The 13101-nt window shown below is 44.6% G+C and overlaps 1 protein-coding gene across 1 annotated transcript in view; it reads left to right on the forward strand.

The window, feature by feature from the left end:
* The window catches only part of PLCL1 (phospholipase C like 1 (inactive)), a 179586-nt gene that overhangs the window by 156955 nt on the left and 9530 nt on the right, over positions 1-13101 (forward strand). The gene's annotated exons all lie outside the window — the stretch shown is intronic.

Consider the following 13101-nt stretch of genomic DNA (forward strand, 5'->3'; position numbering starts at 1 on the left):
ACAAGGGGATTTTCACCCCTTCATGGTGGCTGTGCAGGGACATACCACGGGGTGAAGTTGTTACTCACTGGGCTTTAGCCACTGGCTTTGCATCAATCAGCCATGAATTGTCATGGCAGCTGTGACTGAGCTGGGGTGAAAACAGCTAGGGACAGCCAGGCATGGAAAGAGGAGAGGATTTGCTGGAGCTGCAGCAGAAGACAAGGAGAGGGCCTGAACCAGGCATTCAGGTTGTTAGCATTCAACTCACACCTTTCCCAGCCTCATTTCATTCCCACCTTGCTCTCATAGTTCACACTTCCCTTCTCTCTGTCCCAGCTGCTCCCTTGCTCCTGCTCCCAGGCTGCTCTGTCTGGCAGCATCTTCCTGTGACCTCCCAGTGCCTTTCCCTTTGCTGAAATCCCAGAGCAAGCCAGGTCATGAAAGGGAATTTTTACTAAGTTCCTCATCAAATATACTCCTAAATGTAGCATGCAAGCGCAGTAGGACAGGTATGCATCACCATTGTGGTGCTGGAAAGACCCTTAACATGCCTTGAGCAGGAGAAGGAAAAAGGAATTGGGAACAGAGAGGCTGAGGGGCAGAAGCATGTGGGAGAGGCCATTGGTGGTAAGGAAGGGTTAGAGAAGACCTGGAACACCTGTGGTTTCCTGCATGCCTTGATTCACCATGAGAGTGGAGAAGTGAGGAATGGAGTCAGTGTCAGCTCAGTTAATGGGATCTATCATGAAGAGAAAAGTCAACCAGTTCAAACGTACTGACTTAAATAGATAACCTATTCCACACAGAGCAATTGAGGTTAGTAGCTGGAGTCACCCCCCCTCCTCCTCCAAAGCACACTAAGCAGCTCTGAACATTAATCTGAATACCTTTTGCTGTGTTAGGTAAAAGAAATGTCTAATGATCAGAGTCACTCTAAATGTTTTGATTTTTTAGATGTTTGTCAAATATGAAGTTTGCACCTCTGAGGGTGACCTATGATTAATGAATATACAAGTAGGGGATCAAAGAAACAGTTTCCATGGAAAATAATTGCTGCCTAGGACATATAGTCAACTTACTTGAAACAGCTTTTAAAAAATCTAGTTAAGGTCAAGGAATAATTTACTTGTTTCATTTGTAAGCCACAACTTCTTTTCTACCTTTCTCTCACAGTAAAATATTCACAGAGTTTGTGACAACCATCCATGAAATGCACATGAAACATTTTTTCATTCTGACTGAAGTCCAACTCAGGGATGACATTAGAAAACTGGGAATGAAGTTGTGCCTTGGGTGTGTGATATGAAACCATCAGTAATTGCTCTGTCATCTTTTTTTTCTCTTAAAAATACTGTCTTTCAGTGACCCTACCCATAACAAATCTCCTCTTTAGCACTGAGTCTTCTCAGTGCTGGTGAGAGCCAGTCAGGAGGATTTGGTGTGAAGAGACTGACAGCCCCACCCCACTCAAGCCATAGGTGTCCTCCCTGTGTCCAGTGGCAGAGTGGACATTACAAATATATTTCGCTAGATGTTGTTATAGGGTTGTAAGAAAAGGAAAAAAATATCCCATTACATCTCACAAATGCATCAGCTGCTTTACCTGAGGTGAGTGAGTGGCTGATGAGAGAAAGGCTCTTTGTGTGCTCAGGGTTGTTGGAGGCAATTACATCACGTGGCAGGAGTCAGTTTGTGTGAGTTGCCCGTGAGCAGTAGCAGGTATTGTGCTGTTCTTGTGCTGTGAAATGATTAATAGTCTTTTCCTAGGCTAGTGAAGCCAAGGCATATTTAATTAATGTGTTTCTTTATAAAGACTCATTGCAGTAAGTAAGCTTTGAATAAAACAGGAGATGCAATAAGAAATTGCTACTGGCAAAATCATTAAATAGCTACAGACTGCAAGATTAAAGTGTATTTTGTAAAAATCCTAACTGTGGTCATTTGTCATGTTTAAAAATGCCCTGGGGTGCTTTTTAGAGGTGAATCAAAATAGTATGTAAATTTCTTCCTTAGTTTATATAAACTTAATTACATATTAGTAATGCCCACTATAAGGACAAACTGTTTGCCAGAAGGTAAAAATGTTACTAAAAGAATGGATGTTTTAACTTGGTGACAGTCTAACTAGTCAGCTTTGACATCAATATTTATAAAATACCACCTCTTCCTCCTTAGATTCTAGATGTATAGAACACTGTCATGTTCACAGTCAGTAATACTGAGAGGCATAATTTAAGTACAGTAGACAGAAGAATCATGCTCTCACAGCAATATTACAGGAATAGTTTAAATATAGTTTCACTTTAACTTTTATTTCCATGCAGCACCAGCTCTGTCTCTTTGTTTTCTTCTCTGTATTTAATTGAGTGCCAGTAGAATGCAAAGGTAGTGAAAGAAGTGTTGTGTTAACCCCCTCACAGGGACCATGGTGTTAGGAACCCTTAATTTCACCCTATGAGGCACGCTAAGCTGCTCAGCTCAGCTGAGGCAGTTGTTCTGGTGTGACCCTCCCTTGTCACAGAGGGTCATTATTAATTTTCATAAGGTGTTTCATGTTTTTAAAGCAGGTGACTGTCCCTTTCCCAGAGCAGAGGCTTTTATGTAGTTGTGTGGGCTCGTGTTTGTTTCTCCCCAGATGCTGGTGCTTCTCCCACCTGCCTGGCAGGGCCACCTCTGCTCTGTTTCCTGGGGCTGCTTTTGCGGTGAGCTCCTCCTGCCTGCCCTGCGAGAGAGGGGAGCACCAGAGCCTGGAAGGCAGAAGCTGAGGAGCCTCCTTGGGGCAGTTCTGATGAGTTCTGAGAGCAGGGACATAAGCCCTGCCATAACCTCAGTGCCACTGTAGAGCACAGGGTGGTTTCCAGGTCAGGTACATGTGGGTGATGTCCTGCAGAGCCAGGTCAAGTCTGCTCCTGGCCTTCCTGGCACAGGACAGCGCCAGCTGCCACCTCTGCTGGGGCTCTTCAGCCCACTCCGTCTGCCCCTCCCATGGGATCTTGCACCAAGCATTTTGCAGTAACTGAGGCACTCGGCATCTGTCACATGAGAAAACCACTGATTAAGTGACTGCTATATGAGGTTTTGAGAATGTTTGAGGAAAAAAAGTTGCAGCCTGCAAAACTACTCTTAATTGCTGAGGAAAACCTGTCACAGACTGCCAGGAGGTGTTCACTCGGGCAAGAAGTTGGGATCCGCCTGAGTCCCAAGAGCCTGGCAAGTAAGTCAAACAAAGTTTGAGTATGTTGACTGTGATTCACATTAACTGCTTTCATGTGGACATGCTTTGACAGCCTGCAGACAGATTTTTCTGGGCTCTTTGTGCTTTGGTGGGTCAGCACATAAAAAGTCTAGAAACAATACCAAGAGGTACTTGTATGTTGATGGTAAATATCCAGATAGTTAATATGCCAACATGCCTGCTTATTTAAAGACAAAACATGGGAAAAAAAAAAGATAAAAGTGGTGTTTACTGTTTTGGTCTTCTGCTGAAGGGCAAAAGACTGTTTGATTCTAGTCTGCTCTGAAATGCATGTGGGTTTTTAAATCTTTTTTTTTTGCTCCCCATGATAAGATTTTGCCCCTGCTGTCTTAAGTCTGTCTGTTCTGACTAGGACTCCAACTATTAGTGCATGACACAAGACATCAAGTGGTTACATTTTCAGGGCTTGTTTCAGCTCTCATCCATGAGTGTATCTGTTAATTATCCTGCATTTAAATGAATGCTGATTAGCTATATCAAGAGAAGTCTGTTGAATGCAGAAGGTACAATTATTAAATTGCTAATGCAGTACTCTCTTTGGAGGAGGCCTCCACAATTTTATTATGTGGTTGTGATCAATGTTAGCTTTAGTGTATGTGATTTTATACAGCAGAACTGTGCAGAAATGGCACTTTAGCAGGATGATGTCCTTCAGTTGCTTGGGAGACCTGCAGCATTCCAGACCCCCTCACTTGGGTGGCAGAGCCCCCAAATGCACACTTAAAGGCTACTTGCAGAGATTAAAGCGAGATTTCTGACAGATGTACGTACAGACTGCCTGCCCTCACCTAAACTGAGGCAAATTTATCATCACTGTAAGGTATCAGTTTTCTTTTTGAAGAAAAACTACTTGTCAGATAGTGATTGATATTCTAAAGTACCTTAAATACAGAGTTTCTGATGATCTTTGGAAGATCTAGGTCCATTCCCAGCCTTAATTTAAGGATTTTTATAGTGCACTATAGAAGTGTTTTTGAATGGGTATTCTACAGTATTATAAAATCTTGAGGCATTTATATGGATCTTTTCATATCAGTCCTTTTTCCTGCATTAGGCATGAACCATGGCTTTTTTCCTTGGCATGGTGCAGAGTGGACAGCAGAGCAGCACAGCAGAATCGTAGGAACCTTATATATAGTTAAGCACAATGTAACAATCTGCTCTGCCACTTATTATTTATTGTTGCTAAAGGATTTGCATGACAATTTATGCTATCCAGATCTCAAGTGAGAGCATGATGGATTCACGAGTCCCCACAAAGCTCCTGTATTCTATGTATATATATTTTATTCACTCTAAGTGTCAGTTAGGCTTTCCTCTCACCCCCAAAAATTCCTGATACCATATATCCCTCTTTTTCCTGGCATATGACTGTGGACATAAGCACATTGGTGCTCAATTTGTGAAACGTCAAAAATGGATGAAATATAAGCCGTAGTGTCTTAGCAACAAATTCTTGTTATTTGCTGTCATCTTCTGACAGTGATAGTGCAGCAGGAGCAGTAGGCAGGAGTGGTTTGTGTGGCTTGGAGTTTTCATACCTGCATTTAAATGCAGGACTCACTGTGTTATTCCACATCAACTCACCTCATATCTGCTCATACCCAGATAAATGCATTTTGAATGTGATTACTCCAAGGCTCTTTTTCCAGAGAGACTAAATATCTTTCCTTTCTAGCTTTCTAGTCCCCACATTGTTTGCATTTGCTTTGCTGATACAGTTCAGGTTTTTGAACTAAGAGCAGTGTTTCACGCTTCTAAACCTCTCCAGACTCTGTGCCCTGGCTAGTTTTGAAGGCTCTGCTGCCTTATGCTAAGACATGCTCAGCTGCAGCAGAGATTATCTGAGCCAGTCAGTCTGTGATTGAGTGGCAGATTTTACAAAAGTGAGGAAAGGCAGAGTTGTTCTAATGGATCACATAGTGACTAGATCAGCTTTGTCTCTTATACATGAACTGATGACAAAAAGGAGAAAATTAATAAAAAACTTGCTGCCTTTCTGAGAGTGCTAGAGGCAAGGTGAAGAGGGCATCAAGGTGAACATCTATTTAGTCCTGTAAATAGGACTAAAATTTAGTTCAATGTGCTTGCTTGGAAGCAGTTAATTTAAAAGTAGAGGGAAAGATGAGGGAGGAGGTAGTTTTGGGTTTTTCTTTACTGAATCTGAGAAAGAGTCTGGAGGAGCCACATGGGAGCACAACTTCTTCCTATACTTCTGTGTACTCTGAATGCAGAGGTGAGTGCAGTGGAGGCTCCCAGCTTCAGGGCTGGTTCCAGGGCAAAGCCTCTGTTCCTGGCTCTCAGGACAGCTCCAGGACTCTTCTGTATGCAGAGGTGTTGCAAGATTTTTCTGGGATAGGGAATTTAGAGTCCTTGAACAATCGTGAGTTGTGAGATAAGGAGGTAAGTATTATGCTTCACATGCCAAGCTGTTTTGATCAGTGTATTTTGTAAACTCAGGGAACCAAACCATGCAATTATTAGGCAGGATAGGCAGATCTTTCTTGTACCTAGCAGAGTGTTGTTCTCTACTGATTTGATTGATAAAGACCACCTCCATAAATGATGAATGCACTGTTTTTTGTTGGTTTTGCCCAAGCCCAAAGGCAGGACACAGAGCTCTTCAACAGACAGTCTCCATGGATTTTGTCAGTTGTATCTGGTGATGGAAGCTTCTCAAGTTGCTTCAGCACTGTGCATTAAGGTAAAAGGAGTGTAATCCCAGTCCAACAGGAGTACTAGTTAATCAGCTGGAATATCCTGTTGTTCTTGGCCCTCAGCCATGCTGCCAGAGCATTGCTCCAGGGAGGATGTAGTGAGCAGTCTCAACAAGTACAACATGACTTCTCTAGGTACCTGGCTGTTCCCTGTGAGTTTTTGAAGCCCTAATGGTGTTTCTGACAAGGTCTCTGTTTTCTTGGCCAAGGAAAATTCCAAGACACAAGTTGGATTCAGAACAAGCCAAATATATGTGTGTGTTTAAAATACATGTGAAGGCCACCCAGACAATCTTAAATCTTCAAGTACCAACTGCTGGCAATAGCAGGGACTAAGCAGAGAGCAAAGATAACCAGGGTTCACAGCTGTTGATGACCTCCTTCATGGTCCTGTGAGTTTCTCTAGGGCATGAAGTCCCAGGATAGCCTGACAAAGAGAAGAGACTTTGTCCCCTGTTATTCAGTTATTGCTGGGGTTTTGTTGAATAATGTCACAGCGGGAGTGTTTCACTGACTGGCAAGGAATGATTGTCCAGATATTCAGATCAGGCAGAGTCTGTGTTTATGCGTCCAGGCACATGGGCCTGCACTCGCCTGCCTGCAGTGCTGGTGCTTGTGAGGAGCAGCACTCACTCCCCAGTGACACACAGCCCCTGAAGAACCAAAGCCAATTAATAGTTTCTGTTCTTCCAGGGAGCACACACAGTTTTCTCTCTTTTCTACAGCCTTTTTCACCTATTTGGGTAAAAAAAATAGCACTGGAAGGGCTAGTGAGAAGCTGTGTAGTTCCTCATGCTGGTGAATATTTAGCTGCTGTGGATCTAAGCTCTGCCCAGGTATTTGGCATGGAAGGTGCTTGTTATGAGGCTGTACTGTTTTCCATGGGGATACCCAATACCTGGCAGACCCAGGGAGCCATCTGGCTGTTGGAGAAAGAGCTGATGGCCAGAGTCATCTGAGCAAAAGTGTGTGTTCCTGCCAATTTTCTCACTTTGCTCTTCTTCCTTCAGTGCCAATGCTCTATTCCTACAGGTGTTTCATAATGGTGCATTTAGGGACAAGACCTTCCTGCAGTCAGTGTGGACCCAAGTGTATGACAGACCAAAAATAGAGAGTCACTGAAGTTCATCCAGAAAACAAGTATTGTCACATGCCTTCCTTTGATATAAACTTTTTTTTTTTACTGTAATATTGAGTTCGGAAACTCGGATCTAAATATTACTCCTTCGTTCCATTGGGATGGGTTTGTATGTGTGCAAACACACATGCATGCATGTATACAGGAGGTGACACAGACCATCAAATATATGTGCAAAACAACACTAACTATGACACAAAAGGTAGAGACCAGAATAAATGAAAGGTGGTATGAAAAGCCCTGAGTGATACCTTTTTGAGTTCTTGAATTTGACTAAAATAAGCCAGAGATGGATCTCAAGCAATCTTGTGATACCTTTTCTTTTGAGTGATGTGTCAAATTGCCAAAAGCCATGGATCTGATGCCAAGCTGCTGGCTGTGCTTGCAGGGTGAGATGCATTGTGTTGTGATGGGAGACAGAGCCAGGAGCATGTGGGGTCGCTGTGCCTGGTACCCCTTGTGCCAGGGCCACCTCAGCAGCACGGGCTTTGAGCCCAGCCAAGGGTTGGCACACTGAGGTGCTGTGCATAGAAAACCACTTTTAGTATCACTTGACAAATGGAGGCTTGTCAAGATGTTTGAAAGACAAAATAGATGCCCAGCTCTCTCTCTCTTGTGTAGGCTTGCAGCTCAGTGAAGCCCTCTCCTTGGCTGTCTGTCCTAACTCCATTACCTCTCTGTGCTTCTCTCTCATCTCAGTCTTTACTGTTTCTTCTCCCCAGCCTCAAATCCCATTCCCTCTGCCTTGCCCCAGTTGTGTCATCTAAATCATGCCAGTGTGGGGGGAAATCCACCTGTGAGCCCCACCCTTGATGTAGACTAAGCTTTGCGTGGCTCTAACGCTGTCCCTCACCAAGATGCAGTTCCTGGGAGTTACTCCTGTACTTGGTGCCACCTTTGCCCTGGGGTGGCTGTGTGGGACCTGACACTTCTGTGCTTGTGTCTTGGGGCAGACCCATCACAGCCTGTGTCCCATCTGTGCTGCTCACGTCACTGTTCTCTACCAGCCTGGCAGGGATTTTGTCACCTGGGTGTGAAGGCCAGCTTCTCCTGAGGGGGTGTGTCATTCAGCCCAAAGCCCCTGCAACTGGAAAAGTAATTAATAATGTTCATGTGGAATACAAAGAGAGTTTGTTCTCTGAAAGCTGTTTTGGGCAGCAACAAGATTATCACCTATGAAGAGGTTATTTGAAAAATCAGCAGGTAGGGTCACAAGTTTCTTGAAGATAATAATCTTTTGAGGAGAAGTAGCTACTCCTGCATGTATGTGCTTGGGCAGAACTGTGCTGGAAAGTTGGTACTATTAGGGGAGACAGTGGCAAGAAGAGGGGTGGCGTGAAGGAAAGGTGGATGAATGTAGGTGATTCCCCACCAAAGGAGGATTGCTTGGGTATAAAATCTGAGTCAGTTTTTACTGACCACTCTCAGGAAGATAATGCAGACAGAAACTGGAGGTGGCATAGGAACTTAAGCAACTTCTGCCATCACCCCCTCCCTCCCCTGCAACAGTGATGCTTTTATCTGAGGTATGGATATCAAAGACTGCTGTACTTGCAGTGGAGTTAATTAACACAACCTGGAAGACATGCAAATTGGGAATCTAGTTTGTGCCAATCAGACAATGTGACCTTGTTCAAAGGAATTAAGAAGGCTGTAATGAAAGCACGAATTTCTGCAGAAATTCACACATTTCTTGCTTCTATCTGTTAATGGCTGTACGAACAAAGAACAGGAGACAAGGACCCGCTACCCCTGTCAGGTGTTCTGGATTGCAGGGTAACCCAGGCAAAGCTGGCAGCCCTGCCCTCACAGCTCAGGCAGAAAGGCAGTGCTGCAGGGCTGGGAGCCTTTGCTCTGGGCCCTTGGGTGGCACTGGGTGAGTGCCCGAGGCAGGACCACTGCCCCAGTGGCTGGCACTCACCGAGGGGCTTGGAGGGACATTTTCCTTCCTGGGCTGGCAATGGCCCACACTACCTTTTCTGGATGTTTATTCATGCCACTGAAAGGCTCTGGGAATGGAGGCCTCTGCTTCGAAGGCATCCATGGTGGGTCTCCATGAGGGAGCCTCCACCTACAGCTACTTTCTGAATTTGTTGAGTATCAAGGAGAGACCAGGGCACTGATTTGTACACGACAAGAACATTAAAAGAAAATTGCTTGAACGTTGCTTTTTTCCAGCATTTGCTTATTGTTAAATCTGTGCTGTGACATTCCCTGGGAGCTGTAACTGGTACTCACCTGAAATGGTTGTGTTTGAGTGGTGTGTGATAAGAGGTTCAGCATCTTCTAAAAATTACTCTTGTGGTATATTTAGAGCTCCTTACAGCTCCTGTTAGCGAACCACATAGTTTCCTAGAGCTTAGATATTATGACAAGCTGTCTGCCCCTTTTGTTGTGTGAATTATGTGCCAGCATCTACAAAACCTGCTCCCTGTGGTGGAATGGGTATCTAATTTAAGATAATTCCTGGGGGGAGCTCAGGAGGTGATGAAAGCTGCTGGTTGCTCCATTGGAACGTCCTCCTCTGCAGTTGCTAAGGCGATGTTTGGGTTTTCCCTGGCACAGTCAGTAACCTCAGTGAAATCCAGGTATATATTTTATAATGGAGTACCTGGCCCTTGTGCTTGGTTGAAGCTGGGGGCTGGCATGTCTCTGTGTGAAAGCCAAGTCCTCACCTTCTCCCTCCTGAGCATTGCTAGAAATCCTCTCTCCACATGTCAGAATGTGCAAAACGCGATTGTTAGCCAGGACCTCTGACTTCTTCTGTACTTTTGTGTGAGTGTATGAGTCATGGGAGCCAAACTCTGAATCCAGCAGGGAGTGATTTGCTGGCATGACCTTCCCCATTTCATTGTGCCAGTCTAGAGTCCATTACTGCCTCCTGACATTGAAAAGTGTTCATCCACACCACTACATATTCTGAGGGTTGTGGTTAAAGTAAAATGCTCTTTAACTCAATGGTGGTATTGATTCATTTTTGTTGTCTGGAGCCACTAGCAGTAGAAGGCTGTGGAGTAAAGATTTCTGTGTTTACATGTGTAATTATTGGAAATATGGGTCTGCTGGGATGGCTGGAACAGTGAAAAGCCAAAAACTGCATTAAGTGAAAGTTGTAGGTGTTCAGAGAGACCAGGCATTTACTCTGCAGTTATTCTCCCCTAGATCATGGTAGACCCCATAAGTCCTAAATGTGGCAGACATTTCAAAAACCTTGCACAGGAGCTAGGAAAATGAGAAGCCCAAGTACTTGTAGGTGGAAGAAAGTTTTTACTGTAGGAACAACAGATTGGGAAACTGCAATCTTGTATTTTTGACAGCTGCAGTCTTCTTTTACATGGGTCAAAGGAATTCGAGTGTCAGGTGATGAAACCCGCGGGAGATAAAGGACACTTTGTTATGGGTCATTTCCCCAAGTACAGGTGGGGTCCATTTGAGGAGAAAAGCAGAGACAAAACCAGTGATTCATGTGCTGAGGCAGCTGCTCATTATTTTTAGATCCCAAAAATAAAAAGATGGCATTTCTGATGTCAGAAAAGCGATTACATGAGAGCAGTCAGACTTTGAGGAGTAAGTTAAAAATGCATATTTAGTAGCTCTTTTCTCCAGTACCCTCTGTGCTACAGATATAGGTCTGGTATTGGCAGGAAGAGCCTGACTGATAAGCTGTGATTGCTCTGAATAGTAATAATAGAGGTGATAATTGCAGTTAAGTTCTCACTCTGTTCCCTGGCTTTCCACTCCATTGGGTGGTGACCTAGGGATGCTGTGTGTAGCAGTGGGGAGGAGCTGAGCCACATGAAGGCACAGAAAAGCAAAAAAGTGGGGTTTTTTTACCTTTTCAGGCATTGGTGGTGGTGGTAGTTGAATAACCTGAGCAGCCTAATGTAACAGTCTGGGATAAAGGGGCTGGGAATGGAATCTGCCAGCAGCAGCAGGACAGTTTCCTTCGGAGGGTAGCTCAGTGGTCTGATGCTGGATAGTCTAAACTCATTCTCCAACCCTCCCCAGTAACTGTGGAGGTATTATAACAGCCATCTGTAGTAATGGCTTAAAAATTGAGCTCAGTTTAGCTGAAAAGCCTCATATTTTCTGTGGCATAGTCTTGTAATGGATTGTAAATTATGCTTGTTCAGTTTCCCTCATTGACATATTGGGGCAATCAATTTGTAAATGAATACTACCCCTATCCTGCACCACTAATTTTTGTGCTTGGCTCACTCAGTTTGCTGTGTTCCAATTCCCACCCTTCTAAAAAGCAGAAACAGAGATTTCTTGCTTCCACCCAGGCCTGTTTCTGACCCCTGCTGATTTTCTCCTCCCCTCTCAGTCACTTCCTTTCAGTAGCTCTCTGCCTGCTGGGTCAGTCAGTGTTCTGCTTACAAAAATAACCCCATCTGCTCCTGTTTGTACTTGATTTCACATCTGCACTGGGAAGGCAGGGCTGGGATTCTCCCAGGGGAAACAAGCGTGTAAGGCCCACAGGAGCCTCTTTAACCACTGGCTGGCAGAACATGAGCAGAGAGGGTGGCTCAGCTCTGCTTTTACTGAGCTCACTGTCCAGCCTTACCAGCAAACCTGCCTTTGACAGCAGGGCACCAGAATGACAGGAACGATCCCTGGACAGGGGTGAAGCAAGTCAGCACATTTGCTCAGGGATCCCATAAAAACCTGTTTTCTCCTAGTACTTAGACAGCAGTTTGTGCTATTTTTTCCTTTTTGCACTTAAACCTTCATGCGATTTGGAGGCTTTGTTCTCAGCTTAAAGCTTTCTGCATCAGCATAAAGTTGTTTGTGGCCTGTGCTGCTCGTGAACTGATTAGAAACTGGCTGCCCAAAGCTCCTAGCATGAAGGGAGGAGAGGAGTGCCTTGTTCCCATCCGGGGGATAGGAGTAGGGAGCTTGGATGGCTTCTGCAGATTGCCATGGCCCAGTCAGCTGGTGGTGTTGGCCAGCAGCCACTGCACCAGCAGCGTTTGCAAACCACACAGTTGCTAAGGCACTAGTGCGTGTGGCAGGCAGAAAGGAGCACAGCCTTAGGAGCTGCATGTGGGAGCAGGGCTGAAGGTGCTCTGTCCACAGTCTGCTCTGACTGGCACAATTTGATTTCATCTAGATTAGATTATTTCAGTTAGCATTAAGCACAGCTGTAGGTATTTTTTAAGCTGGTATCTCCAGCAATTCAAAGGAGAGCAGTGACTGTGTAACATTGCTGCAACACTCCCTCCCTGCAAAAAACCCCTAACCAGCAAAGATGATATTGCTTTCAGTCAAAACAGAATCAGCTCAGAGTTGGCCACTAAACCCTTTCCAGGCTCTGATGAACTTCAGGGACATTTTGCTGAAAGACAAAAAGACATCCCTGCAATGAAGGACATGATTTTGGTGTTAATCGTGTGCTTGCAGCCTGTGCATCTGAGAGTCGGTACAGAGGGCACCAGGTAGCAAGGCCTGCCAGCCAAATGTTTTGCTTGGGGGTTGCCTTTCACAGGTCTTGCATTAGCTGCAGAACATCTCTTTTTCTGCAGCTGGTCCTTTTACTCAGAAAAATCAGTTGCAAAAAAAAAAGTTATCCACTTTCTGCCTCATCTTCCTTCCCGTTTTGTTTTTCTGGGACTCTCTGGACCTTACTGGAGTTACCAGTTAGTGCTGGTGCTGGCACCTGTGTGCAATTGGGTTTTGTGATGAAAGGAGGACTAAAAAATAAGTGCCTGGACATACAGCTTCAATTTTCATTTCATGGCTATGTATCAAAAATAAACAGTGCCCAAATTGCTTCAGAGATATGGGGTTTTCTTATTATTAGTTGTGCACTCCTGGGCTTTCAGCCAACCCTGTGATTTTAAACTTATCACCAGAAAAAAAGGCAGGTTTCTAGCATGGAGGGGTTGACAGCAAGAGTCTGTACATTTGTGGCTGTGCTTACAAACTGTCTGCCTGACGTAGTGCCTGAGACACACAGGCAGCTGAACTGCTCAGCACATGGCTAACATCAAATTAATGGCATTATT

The sequence above is a fragment of the Passer montanus genome, unplaced genomic scaffold (assembly GCF_014805655.1).
Source record: "Passer montanus isolate IOZ18808 unplaced genomic scaffold, ASM1480565v1 scaffold1, whole genome shotgun sequence".
In the NCBI taxonomy this organism is placed as follows: Eukaryota; Metazoa; Chordata; class Aves; order Passeriformes; family Passeridae; genus Passer; species Passer montanus.